Source organism: Oryx dammah, unplaced genomic scaffold, assembly GCF_014754425.2.
Source record: "Oryx dammah isolate SB20612 unplaced genomic scaffold, SCBI_Odam_1.1 HiC_scaffold_9, whole genome shotgun sequence".
In the NCBI taxonomy this organism is placed as follows: domain Eukaryota; kingdom Metazoa; phylum Chordata; class Mammalia; order Artiodactyla; family Bovidae; genus Oryx; species Oryx dammah.
In genome coordinates this window covers 50,281,325-50,292,273 of record NW_024070193.1, presented here as the reverse complement: position 1 = coordinate 50,292,273, position 10,949 = coordinate 50,281,325, and the positions used below count along the sequence as shown (strand labels likewise).

General features: G+C 40.3%; 1 non-coding gene across 1 annotated transcript; it reads right to left on the bottom strand.

The window, feature by feature from the left end:
- Positions 1–10,282: 10,282 nt before the first annotated feature.
- TRNAC-ACA lies at positions 10,283–10,354 on the bottom strand. Its single transcript has one exon. It is a non-coding gene; the product is annotated as a tRNA-Cys (tRNA).
- Between the last annotated feature and the right edge of the window lie 595 nt (positions 10,355–10,949).

Here is a 10,949-nt window from a genome sequence, read left to right as displayed (position 1 = left end):
TTTTGCTCTTGAACCTGGTATCACAATTATTTAGGATTGTTTTAATCTTGAAATTTTAAAAAATATATTAGAGATAAAATAATAATTCCCAGGTTGAATATTACTCTGGTAGATCCTAATTCCTTGAAATCTGTTTTGATATTCAGCCTTACTAAGAAATATCTCTTCAACCATAAAATCATTGAGCTATTTTTCAACATAATTTTAAATGTTGCCAGTATCTTTTACTCTGTAATAAAAGGGTAAAGCACGTTGAGGGAAGAGTAATATTAGAATCCATCTACATTGAAGGATAATCAATATGACATTAAATATAAGTCACTGAGATCAGATTCATTCATGTTCTTTTGGGAATGATGGGTAAATATAAATACAGAACATCTCAAAGAGGTTAAAAGATCCTAACAGATGAATATGTAGATATTGAAGTTGGTTTTACTAACATCATGATTTGCTTTCTCTTTAAATTTTCATTAAACTAGTACAGGCAGACGTTCTTAATGAGGTTTTTTGTACCATAGAATATTTTTTTACTTTATTTAAGCCTATGTTTAATTCATTTAAGCCCTTTCTCAGAATAATTTTTTTAATTACTTAATTTTTGATTGTCCTGGGTCTTCCTAGCTGCAGGCTCTTTCTCTTTTGTGGGTAGTGGGTGCTACGCTCTAGTTGCAGTGCATGGGCTTCTTGTTGCGGTGGCTTCTCTTCTTTTGGAGCACAGGCTCTACGGCACACAAGCTCAGTAGTTGCCTCTCGTGGTCTCTAGAGGGCAGGCTAAGTAGTTGTGGTGCACGGACTTAGTTGTCTTTCTGCATGCGGAATTTTCCGGGACTAGCAATCAAACTTGTGTCCCCTTCATTGGCAGACAGTTTCTAGACTATCAGAGAAGTCCTCAGAATAAATTTTTTAAATACATAGAACAAAATGCATAGAATTACCAAGGAAAGAATTACTGAAATTGTGATATAGTTGCCATTTATTGATGTATTAAATAAGACCTAATTGAAGATCTAATAACATGTTTAGGAATGGTGTTGAACATAAAAAATACTTTGAAATATGTTTAACAGCTGGATATATATAACAAATATATATTTTCATTACAGAAACTCTTTGTTCCAAAAGATTCTTTAAGTATCTGTCTATTCCACACAGATAGTTCCACATTTTTGTGTATTTGTTTAATGAATAAATGAGTGAATGAATAGGGTATAAGGCGATGGCACACCACTCCAGTACTCTTGCCTGGAAAATCCCATGGATGGAGGAGCCTGGTAGGCTGCAGCCCATGGGGTCGCTAAGAGTCAGACAGGACTGGGCGACTTTACTTTCACGTCTCATTTTCACGCTTTGGAGAAGGAAATGGCAACCCACTCCAGTGTTCTTGCCTGGAGAATCCCAGAGTCGGAGGAGCCTGGTGGGCTGCCGTCTGTGGGGTCACACAGAGTCAGACACGACTGAAGCAACTTAGCAGTAGCAGCAGCAAGGGTATATTTGAACCTTATAGTAGTGAGGGTAATGTTGTACCTAACAGTTCTCATAAGAACCACCAGATGGCAGATATTTAGTCTAAAAATGGCTATTTAACTATGAGGAAAACTCCAATGATGAAATGCATAATAGCTTTTGTTTTCTTGATCCTTACTGCCTGAGTTTATGCCTGAGTTTATTTAAATTCTAAGGGATTTTGTGAGTAAAAGAACTAGGGGATATTTTTAAGTCCTTTTGGCCTAGAAATATAACTGTTTATTGAATTGGTTTATAAAATTGAATTGGAAAGAGACAGTAAACAATACTCTTCTCTCAGGAAGGAAAAATAATAATAGAAAGAGGGTTTTCCAGGCTAAGTCATCCCTTTTTAGGGATTTCTATTCCTCAATCTCCAAATCAGTAAAAGAATGATTACAATCATGGAAGTCATTATATTTTACATATTATTGAAAGAAATAAAATGCATAAGAATCACACAGCACAATAGTTGCCTTTCTATTTTTGCCACATGGAAATTAAACCTCAGTCACCATAAAACAAGTCCCACAGTCATAGCAGAAAGGAGATATCTGATATCATAACATCCCAACCACATATTGGATGAATCCATATGCCCTCAATACAATTGGTTGCATTTAATTCTGGGTGTGATGCCTTAAATAAAACACTGAGAAAGAGAGAGACAGGTCACCCAAAGGAGATTATCCAGAATAGAAACTAGGTCATATAGGGAACAGCTTCAGGAAGTGAAGGTGATCAGTTGAGACGTGTGACGTAGGCGCCACCGAGGGCTCGCGTGGGGAAGTCACACAAGCTACTTTTGCTCAGAATTAGGACAGTTGGGTTGCAGAGAGTTGGAATTCTGCTTTTAAAAGGGAAGGATATTTTTCAAAATTGAGGCAGACCACCTAGGGGATCTCCGAGGTTTCCTCAGTGGACTATTCCAGTAGAGGCTCAGGTGTGATTCAGTGTATGAAAATCCACATAGTCTCCCTTCAGAGACCACATCCTCAGAAATAAGAAGAAACGTGAAAGTCCACTGCACAGGGCCTGGGTCATAGTGCATGGTCAATAAAGAGAACTTTTCTGTCTGTACATTTCCTTTTAGTTACTACCTTAAGTTCCTCAAATAACCTCTTTTTGCTTGAAAAATAAGTCTTAGTTTATTTATCCATATAGCTGTTTATCTAAGCTTATAATATGTATTTGTTTATTGACTGTGCTGAGTCTCTGTTTTGTGGGCTTCTCTCCAGTTGTGCTGAGCAGGGGCTGCTGTCTTGCTGTGGAGCACACAGGCTCTAGCGCGTGTGGGATCAGTAGTTGTGATTCCTGGGCTCTAAAGCACCGGCTCGGTAGTTGTGGCACACAGGAGTAGTTGCTCCATGGTATGTGGGATCCTCCCAAACTGGGATCAAACCCACGTCTCCTACATTGGCAGGCAGATTCTTTACCACTGAGCTACCAGGGAAGTCCTATACATGTGTATAATAAAGATTATAGTACTTAATATTCACATGTTACCTTTTAGTCTAACACACTTGTATACATTTCATCCATTTATGTTATATAGTGACCAGAGCATAATTCTTGACACAAAATAAATACTCATCATGACTTTGTGAGTCATCAGTGATTATCCCCATTTTATACAAACTGAGTCTTAGTGTGTGAGTCTCTACAGTTTATAAGTTGCAGAAATAGGAATTAAATTTATAAATTTAATTTATTAATTCTTTTTCCCCCATGTTACTTTTCACAATGCTGTATTAGCATATGTTAAAAAAAATAATACCTATTCACAAACACAAAAAAACTCCCAACAGTACACATGTGTATGCCTATGTGTATATATATAGAGAGAAAGATCCAGGAAAATCCAAATATACTGGGAAGCAGTCCCAATTTAACATAAATTACATTGATCTGCCAGAGGTAATATATATGTATCCCTTGGGTTTGGACTAAAAAAGTTCCTGATGATGAGTTTTGCTATTCATCAGAGAAGACCATTTTAATTTCATAGCATAGATTTCAATTGCTCCTGTCAAATATATTCACATTACATATGGGTTTACTTAAGTGGTGATTCACAACATGCCTATGTGTATGTATGTGTATATACATATACATTTCCTATACATACATGTGCATACTCAGATGTTTCCCAGTTAATAAGCAGCTGGGCAATGGTGATCTGTCTCCATGCTGGCTAGGGCTGTCATGATGGACGGCAGAAACTCTTCAGATAATATACAGAGCAGCATTAAAGTCAAAGACTAGGGTAAGGTTAATTAACACTGTTCTTGGAATTGTCAAGCGATCAGCAAGAACAGCATTAAATTGGGGTCACTGGGAGTTCCCCCTGCACTCACCGTGCTGAGTAGCCTATTATGTTGTTCATAATAATCTGTGCCAGCCTGTAATGGCTTGTATATTTATAGGCTATCCAATGACTTTTACAAAGTTTTAGTTCAAGCACAGCCTTTCCTCTGTTTGGTGAATTTACTTGAAGCTTTTGTTACGAGTCAGACATTATGCAGAGACGTTATGTGTTATGCAGTTTGCATGTATCATTTCATTTAATAACTCAATAAATATTTAATTATAAACTCCATTTTATAGGTTTGTAAACTGAGTCCCAGCGAGGATAAAAAACTGGCAGTGGACCACTCTTTGAACCAGGCATTCTGCCTCCTGAATCATCTAACCTTGCACATTTAGACTGAGCACCATGGAGAGATAATAAGAGTAAGTAGTGTTCAGGGGAGGCCCGTGTCCTGGAAGCCTGGGTCAGGCAGACCAGCCCTAAGAGCAATAAATAGGCTCCACACGTAGGATGGCTACGGGGAAGCACTGCAGGCGGGAAGCGGCACAGTTAGAGCCCAGAGGAACGCTGGGGATCAGGGTTAGTTTCAGGGAGAGAGTTACAGAAAGACATCAAGAAACACAGACTGGAACAAGATAAGGCCCCAGAGCTGCAGACGGACTACCAGAAGAGAACACCTGAGGTACATGAAAGCCTGGTCCTCCCCTGGCCACGAGGGCTCTCCTGTCCTGCTGCAGGCACACAGCTCACTCCAGCTAGTCTGTCTCCCCAGATGGCAGGATTGCCCATAGACAAAGGTGAATAAACAGCAGTGGTTCTAGTTTAGCATGTAGAATTTCAGGAAGATCTCCAGTGCAAGTGTGAGATTCCATTACCAGTGAAGAAGCCGTGTTCACCGTTTCATCCTTTCTCCCTTCTTCCCCCCTCCTCCCTCCCCTTCCCCCACTGTCCCCACCCCCTCCTCACACATATACAACAGTCCCCGCTGATGTTGTCGTATGAGACTGGGCCACCTCTCCTCCAGCACACAGGAGATGAACGCCTCTGACAGGAAGGTAGTCTACTGAGGGAATGCCAGTGACACAAGGCCAAAATGAAGATGCTGACTCAGCCAGGAAAGCTCTAAGCTAGCATATAAAAAAAAAGTTGCCTGCCACCTCTGATTTTTAAAGAATACAGGGAGCATGCTCAGACCCTGGAGGTGACCTTGTAGTCTGTTCTTATTAACAGGCCAGTTGAAAATTCCAGGAGTCTCCAATGTCAAACAGCCATCTTCTGAGGAAAGATGCTCTCTAGTGGCCTTCGAGCCACTTTCTGTTGGCAAAAAAATTAATAGGCATTTATGCATTTCATTTTACTTTTAATATTCAGGGTCTTAAAGGAATGGCGGCAGCTAAATATAAAATGCACATGAGAAAGGACAGTTATTTGGAAAGTCATTGGTGCAAACTCTTGTCGCAATACTCCATACCCAGTGGTGCACAGGTACTCCAGTCAGATAACTGCTTTGGGGAAATACCAGTTAAGGGTGAGCAAAAATACAGCAGAGCACTGAGCTCAAGGCTGCATAGTGCCAAGTACAATTTTCGTCACCCACATTGAGCTGGGGACCTGGGACCCAGGAGAACTCTATCACTAATTTTCTTTCTGTCCAGCATTCATTCACCATATATGAGCAAGTCACTCCTTTGTGTCAGTCACTTATGCAGAAATTAAAGTTTAGCGGAATGAAACTGACAGGACCAGGAGAATGCCCTTGTAGATCTTATATTCTAGTGGAGAGAAAGACAATATACATTGAATAAGGAATATTTTCATTTTAGATGGTGGTAGATTCCACCATCAGGAAAATACAAGCAGGTACTATTTGACTAGGAGGAGGCACTGCTTTAGATATTGTGATGGATGGAAATATCCTAGAGAAATTATAGCTCAAATGATAAGTGGGCTCAGTAAACAATGTGAAATACTTAACCATGTAAAGATCTGGGAAGTGGGAACACACTTGAGAATGCTAATGTATTCCAGAAGCAGCAGTAGGGACAGTGTAGGGAGAATGTGTCAGGAGAGGAGCATGGCAAAAGAGAATTCATGAAGCTAGATTATGGAGAGCCTCCTAGACCCTGTCATTGAGTTTTGAGTCAACTTCTGAGCAGGTTATGGAGTAGCTGGAAGAGTTTAAGCAGAGGAGTGATATTTGAATTCTCCTGTAAAGAATCTGCCTGCAATGCAGGAGACCCAGGTTTGATCCCTGGGTCGGAAGATCCTCTGGAGAAGGGAATAGCAACCCCCTTCAGTATTCTTGCCTGGAAAATCCCATGGACAGAGGAGCCTGGCAGGCTAGTCTATGAGGTTGCAAAGAATCAGACCTGACTGAGCGACTAAGCACACACATACACGGACACACACATACACACACACATGAAAACTTTACCCTGGGCCATGTGGAAAATGGATGGTGGAGAGGAAAGTGAAGCAGAAAATCCCCTGAAGAGGTTCTTCTTGGAGAGGCCAAGTGATCAGCAGGCAACATTAAATTCAGATCACTGGGAGTTTCTGATGAAGTCAGCTTTCTGAATAATCCATTATAATATTCATGTTTTGTTTTGTTTTTCTAAATCCCAGATATGTAAGGACTTATGTATCTTCAGAGTATTCTGATAAAGTTTACTGAGTCAAATATTGTTCTTGTTTTTGCTGTTACTGTTGTTAGGCTTTTGCCCTAGTTTTCCTTTTCTTGACAGACAGGTTTTCAGGTGACAGAAAACTGCAAGACAAGCCTTTAACCTCCAGTTCAACTACCATTCGCCAGGGGACCTTGAGCATTATCTCCAAGCCACTTTGGGTCATAGTCTCTTTATCCAAGAATGAATGGGGTCAGGATAGGTTCATCTGGCTCTGAAATTATATCATTGTTCAGATCATAGAAGTAATTAGAGTGTGGCCTCAATTAGCTTTGTCATTTATTATTCAGAAAGAAAAGGTAATTGACCATGAGCCCAGTGACCTAAATATTGCTTATGCATTTGAGCTGGCTTCAAATGATAGTTTCATTTCCTTTATTGCACTTATCATTCTCTGAAACTATCTAGCTTATTTGTTTTTGACTCCTCCATTATAATGTCTGTTTCATGACAGGAAAGACCTTGTCCATTTTTTTTTTCAAGCCAGCCTCTAAAAGAGTACTTAGAATATAGTAGATGTCCAATATATACTTGTTGAATGAATGAATGATTTGCTACCTTGATGGGAATTTCTATATACTAGTAGGTATAGCAATTCAACAGACTGATATAAAACCAAGTTTTGTTTATGGCGAAGTTATGTTGTAGACGAGTACTTTTCACAGTTTTCAAAGTCATAGAATCCTTTGTTTAATTAAAATCTTGGAAAAACAAAGTATGAAAGCATATGAAAACCTGGCTCTGATTACAGGCTGGATGGAGAGCCCAGAGTTTTTCCCAAATGCCTTTGTTTCTCAGTTCCTTCACAAGCAACTACCATAGGCAGTTTGAAGGCTGCCGGAGCCCTTGACTACCAAGATCTTTACAATTTCATAGAAGCTGGAGTGTATTAAACCTCTGTTGCTTGTTAGCCCAGTCCCATGCCTACCACCCCATTCAACAGCCAAGTCTATGCCCATCATCTCCGGGGAAAGGAATTTGCACCCTTTCATATTTAAATACCTATACTAGAAAATACTGCATTTATATGACCAAAATCTGTCTCAACTCTCAGGCATCTAGACAATCAGTTGGTTCTGTTTTCCTCAACAAAATTTTAACAATTGGAAGGAAACTTTCTCTCCTTCTGCCCTCCATCTTAAACATTCTCCACTTCTTTTTGTTTAATATTGATATGCCATACTCCTGGTCTCCCCAACTTGAACAATCAAAAGTTTTCATCTCTTGTTCAGCCACAGTTTGACAATGTGCTATGGAAAAATTGGTGCCTTGATTAAAACCCAGATATCCTGGTAAATCCTAAAGGAGATCAGTCATGGGTGTTCATTGTAAGGACTGATATTAAAGCTGAACCTCCAGTACTTTGGCCACCTAATGCGAACAGCTGACTCATTTGAAAAGACCCTAATGCTGGGAAAGATTGAGGACAGGAAGAGAAGGGGATGACAGAGGATGAGATGGCTGGATGGCATCACCAACTCAGTGGGTTTGGGTAGACTCCAGGAGTTGGTGATGGATAGGGAGACCTGGTGTGCTGTGGTTCATGGGGTTTGCAAAGAGTTGGACGCCACTGAGCGACTGAACTGAAATGAACTGATCCTGGTAAAAGCTGTTCAGTCAGAGTGGACAAGACCATCTTCTCCCTTTTTCCTGTTCACAGAAATTTTAATACAGAATAGTCTCCACTGACTATGGGGAACATCATAATGGGATTTGCCCACAAGCTTTCTTCATTCCTATTTCCACTGTCTGCTCTGGGATTCCTTTCTCTCCAGCATAAACTGCAGTGTCCAGGAAATTACTTCACATTTTGTTCCCTTCAACACAACACAGCATTTTAAGAAATTTACTGTAGTCATTACAACAAACAATAAGGAGATAACAAAGATTCCAAAAAATCTCAGAAGGTCCTTAAGAAGCTGTCTCTGGACTAGGATGAAGTATGGATGCCCCCATCCTTCTCAGAGTATCTCCTAATTTCCTTGTATGTCTAGATGGCCTGGGGATTATTGTTGTTTTGTTGTTCAGTCACTCAGTAGTGTCTGACTCTTTGCGACCCCATGGACTGCAGCACACCAGGCTTCCCTGTCCTTCACTATCTCCTGGAGCTGCCCTGAGAATAGATCTTTCAAAAGAGGATAGGCTTCAGAGGTATATGGACAGGGGTTTAAACATTGCCTCTATAACAGAATCAGCTAGAAATTCTGGCAAATAACTTCTCACCAGGGACATCATTTCCTCACTTATGAAATGAAAATACCAAGTCATACAGCGATTGTGGAGAATGACTTCCATAATGAAAGTTAAAGTCATTTACTCATGTCCGACTCTTTGTGACCCCATGGACTACAGTCCATGGAATTCTCCAGGCCAGAATACTGGAGTGGGTAGCCTATCCCTTCACCAGGGGATCTTCTCAACCCAGGGATCAAACCCAGGTCTCCTACATTGCAGGTGGATTCTTTACCAGCTGACCCACCAGGGAAGCCCAAAGATGTGCTTCCCTGACCAGGAATCAAACCCAGGCTGCAGTGGAGAGAACACTGAATCCTAACCACTAGACCACAAGGGAACTTGACTTCCGTAATGGCTTAGTATAAATTAAGCAGAAGTGTGTTTCTCTTTAAATCATTTTCTGGGTATTACCTCCGTCATTATAGTCCAGGGATGAAAACTTCTTTCATGGGACTGTACAAAAAAGAAGCCAAGATGTGGGGAATGGTAACATAGACTTTAAATGGACAGAGAGACTCAGTCTATGAAGCCTTGATTAATGGCAAAGCTTTGGTCAAATAAACATCTCAGGTTGGTCTTATTACCAAGGTGTACTTTCTTTCTAAGGTTGCTGCACTAAGAGTCCTTGTTGCTCCAGATTCTGCCAAGACAATACCAAATTGTTATGGAAATTAGACCAAAGACCTGGTTATTTTGAAATTTTTTTTCATTTACTCAAGTGCTGCATGTAAAACAGGGGAGGGCAGTAGCCAACAGCTAGAAGCCATTCTGACTTTTTCTCCTGAGCTTCTAATGTATCAGAATTATCTTTTTCCTTGTGTAAATGACTACAACCCAAAATCCACCCCCATCCATCTCCCTAGGAATTTGGGGAGGGGAGCATAGTAGTCTAATGTTATATGGCTGATATTGGAAAAGAGATTCAAGTGTACATTTTGAAAGCAGGAGGAGTTACTGTAATAAGGTAACTCATACACTTTGGAAGGAGATTCAGAGAAACATTTGAAAAGAAAAGGGGTCATAGAACCTCAAAGACTGTTTTGCTTAGTTGAGATTTTTAACTTCCAGAAGAAGTAACATAAATTCCTGTTGATGATGAAATGCTGATTTCATCATCACTGTCATAATTCTCTCCTTTTTCTCATGTGCTAAGCTGTCTTTTCCCATCTGGCTAACTGTGATTCACATGCCCACAATGAGCTCAGTCGCCTCGTTTTCTGTGAATCCATCAGAGGCATTCACTCTCTTCCCTCAACTCCTAAATACGAGACTTATGCCTCAACTGGGTCTCTTCTGCCATATTTAGAATCTGTAATGCTCTGTCTCTCTGATCACTAGGCTATTATGTCATAAAAGCAAGAATCACATCCCATACATCTTGATTCTTCCAAATACTACCACTGCCTTAGAACATAGTAAGTGAAGTCGCTCAGTCGTGTCCAACTCTTTGCGACCCCATGGACTGTATCCCACCAGGCTTCTCTATCCATGGGATTCTCCAGCCAAGAGTACTGGAGTAGGTTGCCATTTCCTTCTCCAGGGGATCTTCCCAACCCAGGGATCGAACCCGGGTCTCCTGCATTGTAGGCAGACACTTTACCATCTGAGCCACCAGGGAAATCCAGAACATAGTAAATGTTCAGTAAATTTTGGGGTTTGGGGGGATAGGGGGTATAGGATGGAAAAAGTAAATGTGTTTCCATCTGAATTTCTTCACATTTCTCTTTTTCCAGTGTTGGTTTCTAACTTTGATCTTCCTCAAGGTAATTTTACATACGTAATTTTTTCTGAACCTCAAGAATTCCTGTTTGTTTGTTGTTGTTGTTGTTGTTTTCTATTCACTCTAATACTGGAGCTTTCCATATATCTTTCCAGATGTTATCATCTACCTGCTCTTTGGAATTACATTGCTTCCAAATTCCAGATATACATAACATACCTTAAACCCAGTTGTGATAAATTAGCAGCAAATGTCTACAGTGAATTTCTAAAGCCTATGCAATGATTTTCTCTTCCAGAAATTCCTTTGTGCATTTTGCTATATTTCCCTTGTATGGCCTTTTGTGACCACCAAGAGGACACTCCATAAGTATATTTTTCTTGGCCTAGATTTATCAAACTAATTTAGCAGCATACTCCTGTGCCCATCTATAAGAAGGTCAAGTGAAGGAACTCTGTCTACACCCCATTTCATGTCCAGTTTGCTCAGTTTT